The following is a 19,556-nucleotide window of genomic DNA, read 5'->3' as shown; positions in this document are numbered from 1 at the left end:
GTGATGAAACTTTCCACAATCGTGAATCTGTTTTTGACATTCATGCAAATGAATGGCTTTCTTTTTTCTTGGAAACATATTTTTGTATTGTGTTCTGTAAAACTCACCTTTTGAACAAAACCATGATTTTTGCTTTGTGTTGTAAGAAGTAAATTTATTTTTAATAGAAGTAGAGTCATTGTTGAGTTCCTTTGCTTAGAAAAGTTTTAAAAAAATTAGTTGAAGTCAAGGTTTAAGTTTTCAGAATTGTTCTACGTTCTTCTTTGAAATAGTAAAAACTAAAACCTTTCAAACACTTTGAACTTGAAAATCATGTTCAGAATATTCTACATTGCCCTTCCTGATTTCTCATCATTTCCCATCCCATCATATCCCATCTAGCCTCAGTGGTGCACATCTGTCTTCCCTAGATCTAAAGGTCTTTTCAGTTGGGAGGGAATTATTGTAGGACTTGATTTTCAAATTTCAGTAACGGACAGCACAGATAGCCTTGTGGGAGGATGGGGAGATTTTAAACACAATTTTCTACTATTTTACCTTTGATTTTATCAGCTGTGTATAATTTTTCAAAAAATTTAAAATCACAGATATGATGTTTATAAGATGAATACATTTTTATATGAGTCTCACTTCTAATCAAAGCTTAAATACTAAACATTAGAAATATTTTTGTTCTGGTTTGAAAATTTTTGTCTAATTTTCAGATTAGATTTGGGCAAAACCAGTTTCAAGTCTGAAAATCCACTATAGAAGGTTCAGTAATTAAAAATACATGACTGATTTTGTTAGAGCACCCAACTCTTTCTACCTGAGTAATCCCCTTGGTTGCAAGATGGTAATCATTTAATACTTGGTGAGCTGAGATGAGAAACCTAACCAAATATTCATTTTAGTGCTGTAGAAGGGCATCTTTTTCAATGGATGTTTATAACAATATGTTAATAACAATACTCCTTAGCCATGTTTTGTTTAAAGTGTGTCTCTAAAATGTATATGTGCATGTGAACTGAGGGATGAGAAAAGATAAATATACTTGGACTTGCTGGAAGTACTTTAATCTTATTTTTTTTTAAATTCTGTTTCCCTAGTCCCTTCATCTCACTCCATGCAGTAGCAATGGGCACATTAACAGAGGAAATTAACCTTTCATACTGCCATGAGCTGTATTCTTGTAAGATCTGGTGGAATAAGCCAACCTGGGCCTAATCAATAATAAGCCAACCTAGTATTTTAGAGATCTGCAAGGAGCAAAAATGTAGGTCTGCAAAACAGATTGCTCCTCTGTTGTTAAGATTTCTTTTCTTTTTTCCTAGAAAATTTTATTGTGTAGTTTTTAATTTATCTTTTTCAGGTACCTTGTTTTGAAAATGCAAATCATGAGACTTCACTATTCATCACTCAATTCCTGAACAGCAGTGACATTACTTCTTGTTATACTGAGTAGTTAATAGAGCTTTCAAACAAACACATCAGAGTATAAAATATGAAGTAGCTTACGTTGAAAATGCAAATCATGAGACTTCACTATTCATCACTCAATTCCTGGACAGCAGTGACATTACTTTACCTCTTATTATACTGAGTCTTTCAAACAAACACATCAGAGTATAATATATGAAGTAGCTTACAAATATGTTTGTAATTCATATTAAGTTTAATTCGTGCTATAGCTACAAGCATAATATTTTCATATGAGGGTGAGATACAAAATAAGGCATACTTTGTATTTTGGTATCAAAAGATGCTTCAATATGGCAGAGGTTAATATTATTCACTGTGCTCCTAAAAGTCAAATATTGTGCTGCTACTGGAATTATTGTGTATTGTTCTGGTGTTTTTTTCAAGTATTGAACAGTGAGGCTCCTAAAAGTCAAATATTGTGCTGCTACTGGAATTATTGTGTATTGTTCTGCTTTTTTTTCAGGTGTTGAACAATGAGAAAGCAATAATGAAATTTAAATGGGAGAGCTTTACCTCTTGCTCCATCTAAAAAAGATGGAAATAAAAATAGTCATGTCTCCTTCAAAAGCAGCTGATGTCTTTAGAATAATACAAATCTCTATTTCTGTGACATGCTTCCCAAAACTGAAGAGAGGATAACATAAGTCATCTAACAGCCCAATGATAAAAGTATTTACTTCCATTAATTTCATCAGTTGTATTCCTTTTAATATCTATAGAACATTAAATTTTAAAATTTACCAATTTCTCTGGCAGAATTTCAGATTTAATTACTGGATTGTGTGAAGAATGACTGCTTGTTATTGTTAATGAAACCCCTGGGCTCCTACTGAGATGCATATTGAAATAAATTGTCAAAGCTTACATGAATTTAGAAAGAGTGTCCTTTATGCCTCTTCCATAGGCCATATTAAAAAAAATTGTAAGAGTCTCTGAGGACTGGCATGTATTTGCTGTTTCTGTACAATTTTTAGGCTACTGTGTACATTTTTAAAGGAAAAAATTGTCATTTACTAGTACTATCTCCAAAATTATTCATTCTACCCCTTTGACAGTCAAAATTAAAGAAATTTAACTCAGAGTATTTGAAACACCTGGGGATTTATTTGCTGTTTCTGTACAATTTTTAGGCTACTGTGTAAATTTTTAAAGGAAAAAATTATTGTCACTTACTAGTACTATCTCCAAAATTATTCATTCTACTCCTTTGACAGTCAAAATTAAAGAAATTAAACTCAGAGTATTTGAAACACCTGGGGTTTTTTTAGTGTTTTTTTTGTTTGTTTGTTTGTTTGTTTGGATTTTTTTGAAAGAATGTGAAATACCTTCAAAAGAATTTCAAGCAGAGTACTGCTCCCAATTTCAGGTTTCCCTGCAGTGGATTCCCAAATAATCAGAGCAGGATGAAATCTGTCAGCAAATTGATGGGTGCTGAAAATATATTTGAATTGAAGAGTAGCAGGTGGCATTAACTGCTCCATTTCAGCAGATCCCACTGTTAGCTGCTGCCTTGGTGCCATGCCTGGTTCCTTCAGGAACGAGAGGCCAGGACATGATGAAAAGTCAGCTTGTTCATCTGGGATTCCCACCCAGATGTGTGTGATTGACCTTCACAGAGGTTGTGCTTGTGTCACTTCCACCATTCTTTGGAAGGGGGGAAGAGAACAGCAGCTTTTCCTGGGCTGCTGACTTGATGGTTGAGGGATTTGAGGAAGGAGGTGAAAGTTCAGTGTAAATAAAAACTGCTGACTTTTTTTCTTTCCCCCTTTAATTTTTTTAGTATCAAAGTACTGCATGAGTTCGGGGGATGATTTTGGATTAAAATTTAACCAAGAATTTTTGATTTTTGAAAATGCTTAGGCAGAAAGCTTCTTGGAATTAGGGCAGAATCTCTGGAGGAGTCTTTATCCTTGATTATCACTTCTTGTAAACCTTTCTGAACACGTGCAGGAAGAAGTTAAATTAATAATTTTGTTCCCAGGCTAGTTCTTGGTACTTAGGCAGTAGAGACTCTCACATCAGGCATAATCAAAGGTGGAACTAAAAGGTTCATGATTCTGTTTGAAGACACATCTTCTGTGATATGTGTGTACAAAAAGCATCACTAAAAGACTGATCCTGTCTTCTTGTATCTGTGAATTCAGCAGCAGAATAGTCATATGTGTTTCAAAAGTAATTGATGTGCCTCACATAACCTGATTCTGAGATGCCTCAGTATTGTATATTGCTTACAGAGTACTGTGGCATTGCCTGGTACACTTAGCTAGAAGTCAAATTTTTCTTTTGATATGGTATGGGACGGAGTAGTTTATGCAGACCCTCTGCAATACCTATGCACTGTAACACTTGCTGGGAATTTAACTTCCCAAAGTCTGATCTAAATCTTAGTTTCATTTCAAAGTAGTTATTTTTATACCTTATATATTTATGTGGGAAGTCTTTAATTTTTCTTCATGATTTAGGCAGACAGGTGACTTACCATGAAAACATGGAAAAAACTTTATATTCAATGGCTTTACTGGAGTCACGTGCTGTCATAGAAAGCTCTCTCACTGGAAAACAATAATTAACATTTTTGATGTGATTTTAATGTGATGAAAAGCTGAAAGGGTGGTGATCATGATGTGCAGCTGTGCAGGGAGAAAGGACTGAATGCAGGCTGTATGTGAAAGCAGCAGAGTACTGCCAGACTACTTCTGAATCCAGGGCTGCAGGTGACCTGTTTAGTTTACATACTTTTTAACTTAATTATTCCCTACTTAGAGGCATGATTTTTGTTTTTTCTTGTTTGCAAAATTTGCATAAGCAATTAATATACTATCATAGGGAAGAGATTTTCTATGATTTAGAAAAATCATAAAATGCTGTCTTTTAACATCAGCCTCAGTATATTTTGAAACTAAGGGTTTTAAGTGGGATAATAGCAATGAGATGCTTTGGTTTTGTGTTCAAGCACTTTTGAAATGTTCAGCCTGTTTTCAAAGTAGCTTGGGACTTTATAGATTCGGAGGAATGCTAAATGTGCTTTTTGCTCTTTTCTGTCACACAGGCACTAGGATGTATAAATGCAAGTATTTAATTTAAAAAAAGTTTTTCAATAATTTTATACTTGCGTAATAATTTCTTATTCTGTTGTATGTTTACTATGGCAAAGTGTGCTAGGTTTCATAACTTCCAAGTTGAAATGTCAAAGTTCTTGTTAACCATAATACTACTTCTTTCAGGTATGCACTAAGAGATTATAAAAAGCTTATTAATTCCAGTAATTTAGTGAGCTTAAAAAAAAGACATTTAATTCCTGATAGATTGCTAAATATGAGCATATGCTGTGTTGTTTGTGTATGTTAAAATGTCAGCACTGAATTATAAGTAATGCTACATCCAGCCATATGATCAAATTCTTGAGGTTAATGTAATACTTTAATGGTTTTAAAATAACACCCTAAATAAACTACTTGGGTATACATTGCTTCTCTTTTCCACTACTCAAATGGCTGAAAACAAGCTAAGATACAAATTGCTTACATCTAGTGGCAAATTTGCAATTCTTCCATGGCACCAGCAAGATTATCTGTACCAAATTCCCAAATTTATCCATGAACATAAGAAATATTTTTGCCATATTATACCTGGCTTTTTAAAGTTCAGTCAGCACAGAAATTCAAGTACAGAGTGATTTAAGTATATTTTTGAAGAAAAAGGAGTTTAAAAAAAGGAAAAGTTATGGTTTTGCATGAAGGTAAACAAAACCTTTTACAAAAAAAAAGCTAGGAAGAGATAAAAGATTCAGTTTACTAGGAAAACAAAAATTAGCTTCTAAAAGTAATATTCTTACTTTAGTAGCTCTAACCATGCCTAGACTGTTACAGTAGGGGTAAGGGTATGTTCAGGGTCACAGATTTTTTTCTTTCCTTAACCAGAAATTGACTTAAAAATGTATCTCAGAGTTTTCAGGTTGTGTTCCACCTTCTGACAGTGGGCTGGCACAGGACTCACTACAAGCACTGGTAGCAGCATTCACCAGGAGCATGAGTGTATCATCAGGCACTTTCTATTATTTTGTGTATTTTCAGTATTCCAATGGCTTCATAACAATTTTATGGCTGTCCAGCCATGCCCCCATCATGGGGTTCAGTTTTCTAGTGAAATAAAGGAAACCAACGATAAGCAGTTCACATCATTCAAGCTGAAGCTTTACACTCCATGTGTAGATTTGCATTAAAGCCTTTGATGTTGTTACCAAATTGAATGGAAATTTTAGATGTTATTTTCTGTATTGTAAATCAAGCCTGAATGAATCACCGGTGGCACCATTGCATTTGGTTGATAAGATAAGCAGAATGCTGAGCATAGAGAGGAGATAATGCACTAATGGACAAATCTTCACGTGTCCTGCATTGCAATCTGCACAATAAAAGGCAGTAGGTAGCGGCAGAGTCAGTTCCAGAGATGTGTAACCAAGATTCTTTTAAAAAAGAGAAAAAATATCAGCCTTTCTGGATCTTCTTAATTTAGGGAAAAATAAAATGGCTGGGGTTTTTTTCAGTTTCTTACCTCATCAATACTGCAGAGTCATTGCAGTGTCATATCAGCTGCAGGTATTGAAACACGTGACATAAGCTGAACTTATTTATTTGTCAGAGACTGTAATTTTGGTATTCTGTTGGGTTAAAGGAGTGCTGTGACACATTGGCCACTGTACATGGTTTGATTTGGAAAGTAAAATTAACTTTGATGCTTATAACATTGCGCCAGTGTCACAAGTTGAGTTTCTCTTTTAATTTCTGGTTTAGGTTGGGGGCAATCAGAGTTCTAACAGCGTGGTGGATTTCAGGTTTTTTTAATTGAGTGCTCATTGTTGAACACAAATCAAATGAGGAAATCCAATGTTATATCCTGTTACCAGAGCTGAATAGAATAAACAGAGGTGAGAGTTTAGATATTCACCAGTATCCTAAGGTACAGGGTTTATGGTATATCTTGCAAATTAGTATGTTTTAAATCAATATACTAGTGAAATGCATGGTGTTACAAAATCAAAGCCATTGTATTTTGATGTTTGCATTGTTTATGAAATTTGAATATGAAGTGGTACAGATTTTGGAACAGTTTGTGTTTATAGTTTCATGTCAACTGAGCTGACAGTTGTGGAATCATCTGTGAAGTACAGAAGTGCTGCAGGGGAAGAAGAAACTTTTCCCCATGAATAAAATAGGTCTTTTTTATTAATGAATGAATGTGCTCTAGTGAAGTCTCCTTTACTGAGTTTTTGCTGCCTAATTTCTCCTATAGGTTGAATTAAAAATTGTGCTCCTTCAAAGTATTAAAGTAGTAGCAAGATGCAAAATTCATCGTAAAAATTTGGAGTCAGTCCAGTTGGCTATATTTACTCAAATGGTGGTATTTTAAAACGAGCAGGCCAGAATCTCATTTATTGTTATACCTTTTAATAATAGCTTCTGAGAGTAAGATTTAAATAATGGAATTATCTGTCACTTTCAAAAGAAGAGGTAATCAAGGATTCATAGAGTTATAAAATTTTAATGGAAATATCTTACAAGGTGCAAATGTGTCATAGCTGGGATAATGTTTGGTTGGCATAGAGTATATTTTGAATAAAAATGTTTATCTGTATGAGAATAGTTTTGTTGGCAATTATTCTAAAGAAAAATTGACAAAATGCGTATTTATTACAAACGCTAGTAATTAGTTTCAAAATTTAACAGGAAATTGCTGTACAAGGCAATACATATTTAACTAGAGTAGCTAAACTCTCAATGTTCATTTGAGTCAATATTCACAAATAAAGTTCTGTTGGAGTGTTTAGTGTGTGAAAGGCAGAATGAAAAATCACAAATGTGCTTGAGAAAGAAAAGGTAACAATGAATGGAAATAACCTTTGGATGAACAAAGGGAAATGCTAGATTAGAGAAACCCAAATCCTTTCTGAGGCTAATGAGGTCCTTGAATGGTTTTGAAAACACTGAGGGATACAGAGACAAGGATTATATGTTTGTTAATTATTTTGAAACTGGCTAACTGAAAAAAAGGGGTAAGTTCTGTTGATACTAAAGGATTATTCAGTGGACAGGAAATCATAAATTATAAAAGAATTAACTATTAATCTCAGGTTTGATGTAGTACTAGATTTCCATCTTGGATACAGTATGTAATTTTGCCTTGTGTTCCTGAAGAATGCTCTTAGCAAAATACCTAGTGTTAAAAAATGTGTGTTTCTTGCTGAAAACTGAGCTCTTCTGCCCAGTTAAACAAAAATGTGTATCTAGGCTTTCAGCTGAAAATTTAGCTTCTGTGTTTGAAACAGGGGAATGTAGAGCCAGGTTTTTGATACTTACATTAATTGCCGCAACTGTCTTACTTATACTCTTTTTTGCATGTTACAGCCACAAAATCTTTAATAAGCTGTCCTTTTATAACATGGACTTTGAGCTCTGAGAGGTTGTACTTACACAGTTGCTTGAGAGCAGAAGGCAGTAAAGTGCTTGTGCCATTTTGTGCTTCATACGAATTTCAATCCCAAAACCTGGGTAATTTTTGCATTGGAAACACTACTCAGGCCATTCATTATTCTACATATTGGCCAAATTTGAAACAAAATTTTATGTTTTATTGATGTTAATAATTTGAAGTTTTAAAAAATCATATTTCTAATGAAAAGCAGATTGTTAGAAAGAAAAATTTCCTACTAAGCAGCAATTTTTGGTGAAAATGAATCACTCTAATCAAAGCTACAAAACATTCTCTCCAAAATAAAATATATGTTTAGAGGTGATTTACTCCATCATGGAGTCCATTCGTGTGCTGTTACAATTTTCATGTTATTCTTTGATTTATTGTCAACAGTTATATTTGTTTTCTTCTTTTACTGGGAAATTGTGCTTCTAGCAATTCAGAATATTCTGTGTCCTACCTAAATTTACTCTGCACATATTTTAAAAGCATTTATTTTGTGCAAACTGTGGTTTATCTTAAATTGTCCCACCCCTAGTTACCTATTGCAGCTATGCCTTTATACATATCAGCTGTCCCATTTTGGCCATAATTTTGGTGATCTAAACCAGTCCAGCTCTTTAAGACTTTCTAGGAGTGTTGGCTTTCTCCAGTGATTCTACCTGCAGTTCAGTTTCAATTAATCTTCCTCATGTTTATGTCCTTGCACATGCTATTATAGATGTGATCTCATCAACGCCTAGCACGATGATAACATTTCCCTGATAATTTTCAGAAAGGATGTGTATTTCTTTTAGTGCCAGTTAATAAAAGGCTTATAAAGAAACCGGTTATTGAAGAATTTGGATTAAAAATTGTTATATGTGAACTATTGTGCTAAACCACATGTGTCATGTAGTAAGAATAGCAATTACCATTTTAATCTTGAAAAGAAGGAATTATTCAGGCAAGTAAAGAAATTAAGTTTTCAGCTGGAAATTAGTCGCTTTCAAAGATACTGAGGCTGAAGGTTCAGGAGGGAGCTTCTATGAGCTTTATATGATATAAAAAACTTTACATGATACAAAAAGTAAAAAAAAAAACAACTAGTACAAAGCTAGTTGTGTTTTTGCTTGTTTCTTTATTTTGTTTTGCCACTGCAAATACTGAAAGTTAGATATGGTAATTTAAAATGGGTTTTATAGCATCCAAAGTAAACGCTTTTAGAAAAATGGTTGGTGTGCTGTTACGCATTCCTCAGGAAAATCTTCCACAGGATTAAAGTCTATATTCTTTGAAAATGTAAGTGTGAGAACTGATAAACATGAGAGTAAATCACAGGAATGAGACCATGTAAATCAGTATTAAGGCCTAGACAAAAATTCTAGAGCACTATACATTTGCCCAGATTTCAGAAATTCCAACTCAAAAAGATTTAGATTGTATTGTGATGTTCGAGCCTAATGTTCAAGGCCTGGGGGAAGAAAAGAAAAAGAAAAAGTAGCAAAATGGGAAATAGCATTCAGTTCAAGGAAAGATAAGGCTAGATTGCTGAACAGCAAGGGAAGACCATGCACATACTGAATGTCATAGCATACTGGTTTAGGAATATTATAACTTTCTCATAATGCAGGATTTTCTGTTATGATCTGATTAACAATGTCAAGATGCTACTCAGCTGGGGTAAGGATGGAAAAACGTAAGAGTTCCAGAAAGGGAAGATTGACTAATGAGCTGTAATTCAGTTCCCAGCAGAACAAGTTGTGAGGTACTGTGTACGATTTAATTTTATGGTTGGGCTGAATTATGATTTTGTCAGTACCAAAATGTGAAGGTCTTTCCTTGCTTTGTGTGGAGTTAATCTTCTCTTTCTTTCCCACAAACAAAGTTATACTTGGAGGCAAGAGGCTGAAAAGACATTTAATATTTGTTCATATTGTTGATAGTTCCCTTTCTTTTCCCAAATCCCCTTAAACTATATATTTCCTTAAAATTGTTTCCTCTGAAATCTCTTTTCATCTAAAGGGCTTGAATTAAATTTCTAGGACCAATGGAGGTCTTTAGGACTAATGAAGATCCGCTTTTCCTTTTATTTGTATTTTATCTTGTTCTTGCTTGTTCATTCAGTTCCTTCCAGTTTTCTGTACAATATGGAGTGTAGTGTCTAATGAAATTTTATAGCACTAATCTACTCATAGGGTTTTCAGTATAATGATTCTCCAGAGTCACAACATGAGGCATGCATAGCATGACTCTTCTCCCTTTCCCCTCCTTCCCTCTTTCCTGGCATCATATGAAATTATATTCCCACATTGCTATTTAGCATCTGGCTTCATTTATCAAAGTGTAGCTGGAATCTTTACTAAATTCACCAAAGATCTATTTAAAAAAGAAGCTGAAGTATTTAAATAAACTTTTCTGAAACTTTTGTTAGGTGAGTTAAGGACATTAAGAAAGGAAGGAGTACCTAGTGTGCTATACAATAGTTTTTTCTATGACCTGTTAAATTAGAATGAGAAGGAGAGCCACTATTCTTGATTATCCTGCCCATTAGCAGGGTACTTACTAAGTGGATATAGTTTCTGATGATGATTCTCGTGCAGAAGTGATGTCTAAATTCAGGTTAGTTCAGAACTATATTGGAATGTTCAGCAAACATTTTTCAAAGCATACTATTATGAAAAAAACTTGCTCACCTCCAACACCAACAAAAATAAATGTGTTCAGAATAGGATGAAAAGAGGATTTTTTTTTTATTAGCTTAATTAATGAACTGTTTCACAGGAAGATTAGAGCATAATAGAAGAAAAGGCAATGAATGGTTAATGGTAAGCAAGAAAATAGTTTTTCATGGTGGCCAAGATGATTTTGCAAAGTTAAGACTAAGGGAAAGGCACAGAACCTTTGAGAGGAAAGCACCTTTTTTGTTTATTTTTAAAGTTTTGTCTACTCTAAGTAAAAAGTATGTTGTGTTGTGGAATTTCTGTACAGCAGTTGTTACAGCAGAGCTGACAGATTACATTTAAAGTGTATATTTAATAAATATGAATCTTGTTATAATTAATTCATTGAATTAACTGAAAAACATTTTAATGGTGTTCTGTTTTGTGTTATCATTGCTAAAAATATCATGAGCAATTTCTTGTATTTGTCATTATTTACTCTTTATGCTTTCTAAAGTATCTAGGAGTAAGAGAGGAGGGTGAATTGACCTTAATTTACCTGAGTTTTTTTAGTTGCCAAATATACAAGCTTGTTGTCATGGAGATCACTGCACAGCTCAGATGCCTGATTCAGTGCCAGTAAAGGGAGCACCTCAGTGGATTATCAGGTAGATGTTTGACTCTATTAAATAGGTAAATAAACTATAAGTGTTAGAACACATTTATTTTAGGATGCAGGGGAAGTTACTAATATCCCAGTATCTATTCTCAAATTCCAGTATTTGTAAAATCACGGCTTTGCATCCACTGCTCCACTTCCATGTCACAGATTCTTAGCACCACAAAAGAACTTGTACCAGCTGTACCCTTGGAGAAGTGCACAGTAAAAACTGAACTGAGAAGCTGATGTAAATATGAACTCAAAGGTGCATCCATGAGGGCACTCAAAGAGCAGGAGTGCATTGCAGAAGTGATCTGGAGTGGTATAAAAGTATCTGTTCTTTTTATGTTTTAAGTGGAACAATGGATTCTTGGAACTGACTGAGCATCTCAGAGACAGGATGGGGATTTCTTTCTTGGATCTTTCACATCCTGTAGCTGATTTGGGCTCCTGGTGCTAATTTTTGCCATGACACCACTGAGGGACTGACGGCAAGGCTGTGTTAAGTGTTTTTTTGGGTTTTTTTTTTTACTGGAAGTATTCCTTAATATTTCTGCAGTTAGGAGCCAAGCTCACTTGCTCTCTTCTTACACTGTGGAGATTCTTACTGAGCAGCTGAAATACAGACTTGAGAAGGGAAGAAGATCTAGCTGTGCTATTTATTCCTTCTAATTACTTGCAGAGGCAGTTGAACCATGAGAACATATCACAGTCAGAGAGTGACCCCAGGGAGATGGTGTTATCTGTTGTATGAGAAGAGCTGTGGCATTTACATGGCTTCTCTCCCACATGGATCTCCTTTACACAAAGAGCTGTTATTCTTTGCCTTATAGATCCTTTACATCACAGAGGCTTAACATATTTTACCTGTGTAGCACTTAATCTTCTGCTTTTATCTGAGCCTTCTGAGCACATTTTAATCCAATTTCCCTGAAGCATAATGCAGGGAAGGAAGTGATCTCACTTTGTGCTCACTGTGAGTAGTGCAGGCTGAGAGAATTTAATGGCTGAGACGTTCATTTCACAGGGACTGTCGTTGTGACTGTCTTTTTGCAAATAAGGGGAAGGGGCTTCCACTGTCCTGTCCAACTAGACCATGTGTGCATTTTACTTTTAAAAGAGAAATCATATTGGAGCTGTTATTGGGGATTATATTTTCATCTTTTATCACTGGTAAAGCTTCTCCAGTATGAGGTTATATTCATCATCCTGCTAATTGACATCATTTTCAGAAGTTCTGTCAGTTTGTCCTTATCTTTCCTCCTTAGTTTGTCTCTAATATGGATGAGTAAGCTGAGTTATGTGCTGTAGTGCTTGGATCTATCACAGTTCAGTGGTTTTAGCACATCTATTTTCTTTGAATGCAAAAGGTTAATTTCGTTTTAGTGTAGGTTCAATCTGGATACTGACCTTTACAACTGGAAAAACAGATAGAATCATAGTTTAATTAACCTTCCAGCTAGGACACATATTTGAAGCATACTCAAGAAGCCGTATGTTTTAAATACTACTGGGAGTCACATTGGAGCAGTGGATCATTGGTATCCAGAAACATTATCGCTGTCCTGAATTAGACAAAAGGAGAGGTTTATTATTGAAGTGGTGGAGCACACAGCTGGGAAGAACTAAAGTAAACTGAAAACAGAATATTTAAATTACATGTTTATGCTTTGTCTTTATTGTGAAATATGAACAGCAAAGACGATACTGAAACTGATTGTCTATTGACATTTTCTCTAACCTGTCCTCTTTTCTAGCTCATTGTTGTAGTTTTCTATGGCCTTTCTAAGTTGAAACACAAACATGTTTTTTTGGAATTAGTTTTTGTTGCTGTTTTTAAAGAAACTCAACTCTGGAAGCAAGTAGAGAAAAAAATATAGGTTTAATCCCTTTACTTTGTTTTCTGCTTGATCACTCATAATTTCTAATTAGTTAAATGCTTAATAAAAGTATCAGGACCTAAAACTGAATCCTTAATCCTTCCCTTGAGTCTCTTCTCTATGATACTTTCTTCTCTAGAATCTCATTCTGTGAAAGCTTTGTTTTGCTTGTTTGTAGTAATTATTGGTACAAGGGAAAAAAGCTCATTTAGAGCTAAAGATTGTATTTTAGACCTAAAAGAGAATCACCTGAATACCATCTACATTTGTATATTTGTGTAAGTCAGTGTTTGCCAGCATTGGGAGGTGAAGTTTCCAAAAATCTGAAAGGTAACGTGGTGCTGAGGATGCTGTATGAGCATCAGACTGCTAATTATGGACCACTACCTGAGATGAATGAGTCAAATCTTCAGAGTCTCCATTTGACTCTGAGTAAGTCAGCAGTTAAATACCTGCTTCAGATACAAGTGGCAGAATACTGTATATTTTCTTAAAATAAAACTGTGTTTGAACATAGATGGCTGAAAATCTGGAAACGTACTGAAGAGTGAAAATTTAGAGCATTTATTACAGTGGGATCTATTGAAAAGTGAGGAAGTATGGCATTTATTATTATTGTTGTATTTAGAAAATGATGCTAGAGATGTGGCTCTAATGTTATTTCACTTAGTAGTGACTAAGCACGGTAGGATTTTTTGGTGAGAAAGCAAAGAGAAGAATAGAATGAAATCACACATGTTTCATTGTTGCCTGCAGTAATGGAAAAAATGAAGAGCATAAGGTAGTAATTAGAATGTTTCATGAATAAGAGACTGGATAATTTCAGTGGCATTTTTAGCAGCAACAGCCCTGAAGACAAACACACATAAATGCGTAGAATATTGTGAGCAAATACTCAAATCAATTACAGTGTCAGGATGTTACTCCCAACACATTAGTCTAAATTCTTAGTGGTAATTAACAGATATTAATAAAATAAATGTAGTCTGTTCCGTATTCTGGTAAGTAGTTATTTATAGCCACCCTGGGAAAGTTTGAATTATTGTCTGTCCTAATTGTGCCAGGGACTTTTTTATTAGGCATGAAGGTCTGACTGGGAGGAATTAATAACTGCCTGCACAGTCTCTGCATTACAGTTTATCAGATATCTTGGCAGAGCTGCTTCTTATATTTTGGTCTTATTTTTCTGTTTGTTCATTTGTCACATCTAGAATCAGAAATTGTGCTCTCAACAGTAAAATCTTCTCTTGCTAGTGTAACATTTTGTCTAGACCAGGACAGTGTCATTATTATCTGTTTTCTCCAGCCTTCCTCCTCGTTAGCCCCTTGGTGTTCCTCTTTACATCTGAGAGATTTCTGTTTATAACACAAAATCTGCTAAGAAGGAGCAGTCAGTAAATGCTGTGCTGTATGTGCCCATCTCTCCACACATCTTTGAGTCTAAATGTAGGTCACGTCTGTCTGTAGAAACCTTCTCTCATGAATATGTATAACTCGCTTGGCAAGTTTGCTAACAACAGGTGTATGCTGTATTCCTCATTTCTTTTTAGTTGCATTATTTTATGTGGAAAATAGAACCAACTTTCTGCCTTTTGATTAAACATTAAGGTAGCTATAGAGAAAAAGAACCAAAAAAATCTTTTGTATAATAGTTTCCTTCCATTCCCTGACTGAATAAATGAGTAGATGGTATTGGTTAGGGCTTGTGAGTGCTAAGAATAAGCCCAACTTAATTATAATTTCCCACAGCATACGTTTATTAATGAATTTAATAAATATTTCAGAAAACAGAGGGGGGAAAAATGCTGTCCTAAAATATTCTAGAGGTAACTGAAACAAGGTGAAGCATTGGAACAGGCTGCTGTCCAGGGAAGTGTTTGAGTCACTGTCCCTGGAGTTATTTAAAAGGCACGTGGGTGTGGTGCTTGTGGATGTGGTTTAGTGGTAGATCTGGCAGTGCTGGGTTAACTTGGTGAATTTAGAGGTTTTTTCAAACAATTCTATGATTCTGTGTTTTATGAAGGATGGATTGAAGTACATAGAAGGTTTGAGTTAACTTCAGTGTTAGTTCTAAAGCAGAAAAGTGGCTTTAGAGACATGTTTTAACTTGAACCTTTCTCCAGTTTTCTACACCTTTTACTGTGAATATATATATCACTCCACTAGCTTTCATGTAGAGCTTTGACAAAATTTCTATACAGTTATTTTCAACATTCAGGCCCTAAAGTTGATATTTTGCTTTGATGGTTAAAGAGACATGAATTGCAATGTTCACATTTATGTTGAAAATTACAAATTACGTAATAAGTAATTTGATTGTATTAAATGATAAGTCAAAATCCACTTAATTATTTCTTAACCTGATCTCACATTGGGATTAATTTAGGGATTTCCAGAAGAAATAGGGAAGTTGCTAATGATTATATCTATGGAATCTATGTACACCTTGGATTCAACTGGCATAAAATTTCCTCATGTTCTTAACATTTTTTTATTTTCAGCTTGTGATTGTAAGGTTTCAGACATGCTAAGCCCATAGCACCAAGATTTACAGGGCCTGCTGGTACAAAATAAATTACTCAGCTGGTAACATTTATGATTTTTTTGTCCATATTCAGAAGTGGAAGTCCTGGCCACCAATGTGCAACATAAAGACAAAACTTTAATTGCGTAGCAGATATGAGAGGGGTGATATTGAACATACACGACATAATCAAGTAATGTTTTATAGCTCTATTGTAATTGAGGCACTTTGTGTATTTAATTAAACTTTTATTCTTTGATAAACACTTGGCTGTTAGAAAACTACTTGACCGCCCAGAGGCTTTCATCTCTGGTTCTAATTCATTGGAATCCAGGAGGTCACAAAAACACAGACTGCAAAGTGATCCCTGAATTCCAGCTTTTGCAATGCATTAGCTGGTCTTTTCAGTTTAAAAATCAGCATATTTTCATGCTTAACAAAGATAAATTGGAATGCATACCATCTTATGAAATAAAGTCAAATTACATGGTCCATGCACCACATCTACTTACTTGTAAAGGACTTAAAACTCTTGGCTGAAACTTACACTGACCACCAGGAGTGTTCTTACAATAGAGAATTGCAGAGACCAGGTGTTTGGGAGCATCCAGACTGATAATGGAACAAACTATCAGTTCAATATGGCAGTGAAAAGTTTTTTCTTCAAATTCACTGAATTTTATGGAAAAGCAAAGTTGCATCTTGCACTGGGAGGTTAGGAAAATAAATACAGTGCCTAGTATATTGAAGGAGACCAGAGGAACGGTTGATTGGCTCAAAACCATCAGGTGGGAAGTGCCTTATTCCATCAGAATGGTCTAAAGTTTGCAGGAAAAAGTTGTTTTGAACCTCTTGAGAATGCTGTTGTTTTTCCTGCACAATTCCCACAGTAAATCCAGCTACTTCCCACTAAATCCACTGAGCAGATTGGGGATTACAGTGTACTAAAATACTGTCATGTTGTACAAGACAAAATGGAAAGACAGATCTTTATTGATTAAGAATGGAAATGCCTAAATACATCATCTGTAAATGATAGTAATGTGTAAATAATAGACCCATTTGATTTTAGAGTGCTGCAGTGAAATTTGTGTTGCATTTCTGTTCGTCCCAGGGAGAGACAAAATGATAGCTTGGTGTCAAAGTGAGGAGGATTCTATTTCACTTTCTTGTTCTATATGTCACACCCATTTAAAAAGGGTAATGTGGTGTGAAAATAAGTGATAATCTAGGAGTTGCTTTATTTCATATCTGAAACCAAGATCTGTACAGTGACATATCTTGGTTAACATACAGTGACACTTCACACCTGTCCAGAAGTAATAAAATTAACCTGGACTGTTAGTCTTACATTAGAAAAACACATTGACAAATTAAAACCTGCAGGCTGTTAATTGCATTTGTATTTTAGAGGGGAGAAAAAAAGGCATGGTGGGTTTTTTCATTTTTTATAGCTGAGAAATGTCAAGAAAAAGAAGTATAAAACATTTTCAGTTTTCCAAGATAAGGTATCTTTATCAACCATACCCAACCACAAAATCCCCATATCATGTTTCCAGTATTAAATAAATGTAAATCAAGTGTTTGTGCAATCATGCAGGTTGTTGCCAGGTAATTTAAAAATGAGCAAACAAGTAGCAGAAAAGATGTGGAAAGCTATCTCAGATTCTGTGGCTTACCTGTTTTAGCTAAAGTGCTCTGATTAACATAGTGATATGGTGGAAATTAAACAGGGTACAGTTAGACTTTGATACAATAATAATTAAAAGCTCTGTGTTTTTGCTGAAGAGAAGTAACTTGGCAAATAGCAGTGGAAAACAAAAACATTAATAATATGTTTGGAGGCCAAGCTGTGTTTCTAAATGTGACAAGTGAATCTACAGATGCTATGTGTCAGAGAAGTTGGAGCCTTGTATTGAGTGTCAGTAAGTGCACAGTTCACTGGTGAAAAACTTAACAGTGAAGAATTTGTGCAACTGCTCACCCTCCCAGTAGGTTTCTCTTTTGTGTTAAAGAGCAAGCTTTTTAAAATGCCTGTGTGCATAGATAAAACATTTATAAGAGTAGAAAAAACTCTTTATAGGGTTCCATATTTTGACAAAAAGGGGACACGTTTTCCTATGTTTATTTTTCATTCCATCGCTTTTCCCTTATATTTGCCTTTTTCTTTTTTTTCCTAAATTTATTTATTTATTTTCATATTTTCTTCAGTAATTAATATTATCCCTCTGTATTTTTTATTTAGTACCCTTTGTGAATAGTATTCCGTACATCTTGGTAATGCCAGGGTATATCATTATAGTACTGACTAGCAGTTTATTGATTTTTAAGTTATAGTCTTTCTTGCTTTTTCTCTGTGATGATTTAATAAAAAAATAATGGCAAACTTCACTTGTCCGGTTTCTGCCTTTGCAGATTTTAATTTTTAGCTAAGTGGTCAGCTTTGGATAAAACAGGCAGCCAAGTTATAATCTGAAGAGCATGGGCAGCTAAATTTACTAGATTTTTCATACAGTGCTGTGTTTAATGCATGGTGTTCATCACACAGTTACTGAGTCAACAAGGGCAGATACTATTTTCGATGTGTCTTTTTGCATACTAAGTAATTTAGAATGCCTTATGATAGAGAACAACCCTGGGTTAGATACTTGTGATTTTTCTTAATGTTAAAGTATTGTCAGTCAGCTGATGGATTCAGTGAGTGAAGCTAGCAGTGTATAAAAATTTGACATCTATTTAAAGAATGAAAACAATCATGTGAAACTAGGGGGGGGTTAGAGTATGTTAACCTAGAAAGTGGTTAGGATACTGTTGTCCATAGTCTCTGATTGTGTCATTTGGAATTGAGCTGGGTGTTATGAGATGGAATTTTTGGTTTCATCTATTTAAAGAATGAAAACAATCATGTGAAACTAGGGGGGGGTTTAGAGTATGTTAACCTAGAAAGTGGTTAGGATACTGTTGTCCATAGTCTCTGATTGTGTCATTTGGAATTGAGCTGGGTGTTATGAGATGGAGTTTGTTTTTTTTTTGAAAAGAGGAGTGCCACAAACTTCTGTGTCAGTAGGTTCAGTCTGATGTATTGCTCTGAACCAAGGAAGCAGAAAGATCCACTGTGCCCAGCTGTTGCCATGCAGCAGTGTACTGCTTATTGCCCAAGTCTATCCTTAGCAACAGAGAGTTTCACCTCCTGGTAGAGCTAAGTGGAGACGTTTGTCAGATTGGGATGCACTGTGTGGAATAATGCAAATACTGGAACTTCTTATTAGCACTTGTTTCTATGAACAAGCAAAACATACCTGAATTGTCAACACTGTTTCCAGCACAGTCAAAAACACAGTCTCATACCAGCTACTGTGAAGAAAATTGTCCCTTATGAGATGGAGTTTGTTTTTTTTTTGAAAAGAGGAGTGCCACAAACTTCTGTGTCAGTAGGTTCAGTCTGATGTATTGCTCTGAACCAAGGAAGCAGAAAGATCCACTGTGCCCAGCTGTTGCCATGCAGCAGTGTACTGCTTATTGACCAAGTCTATCCTTAGCAACAGAGAGTTTCACCTCCTGGTAGAGCTAAGTGGAGACGTTTGTCAGATTGGGATGCACTGTGTGGAATAATGCAAATACTGGAACTTCTTATTAGCACTTGTTTCTATGAACAAGCAAAACATACCTGAATTGTCAACACTGTTTCCAGCACAGTCAAAAACACAGTCCCATACCAGCTACTGTGAAGAAAATTGTCCTAGCCAAAACCAGCACTAACCTCATTCTCACTTGTAGTAGGCACTGCCAAAAATGATTTTCCAATAAAAGCCTCTGACTAGATTCTTACCTCATGATCAGTCAAGGGAAGCTACGTGACACACATTGTCTGTTAACTGATTTGTGTTGAACAAATTCCCAGCTTCGTGGTTATTTAA

General features: G+C 35.0%; 1 protein-coding gene across 8 annotated transcripts in view; it reads left to right on the top strand.

Moving 5' to 3' along the window:
• MARCHF1 (membrane associated ring-CH-type finger 1) overlaps nt 1-19,556 on the top strand; it is a 193,965-nt gene that overhangs the window by 120,972 nt on the left and 53,437 nt on the right. The window lies entirely within an intron of this gene.

Source organism: Passer montanus, unplaced genomic scaffold (genome assembly GCF_014805655.1).
Source record: "Passer montanus isolate IOZ18808 unplaced genomic scaffold, ASM1480565v1 scaffold14, whole genome shotgun sequence".
NCBI lineage: Eukaryota > Metazoa > Chordata > Aves > Passeriformes > Passeridae > Passer > Passer montanus.
The sequence above is the reverse complement of the archived record's forward strand: the minus strand, read 5'-3'. Positions and strand labels throughout refer to the sequence as shown.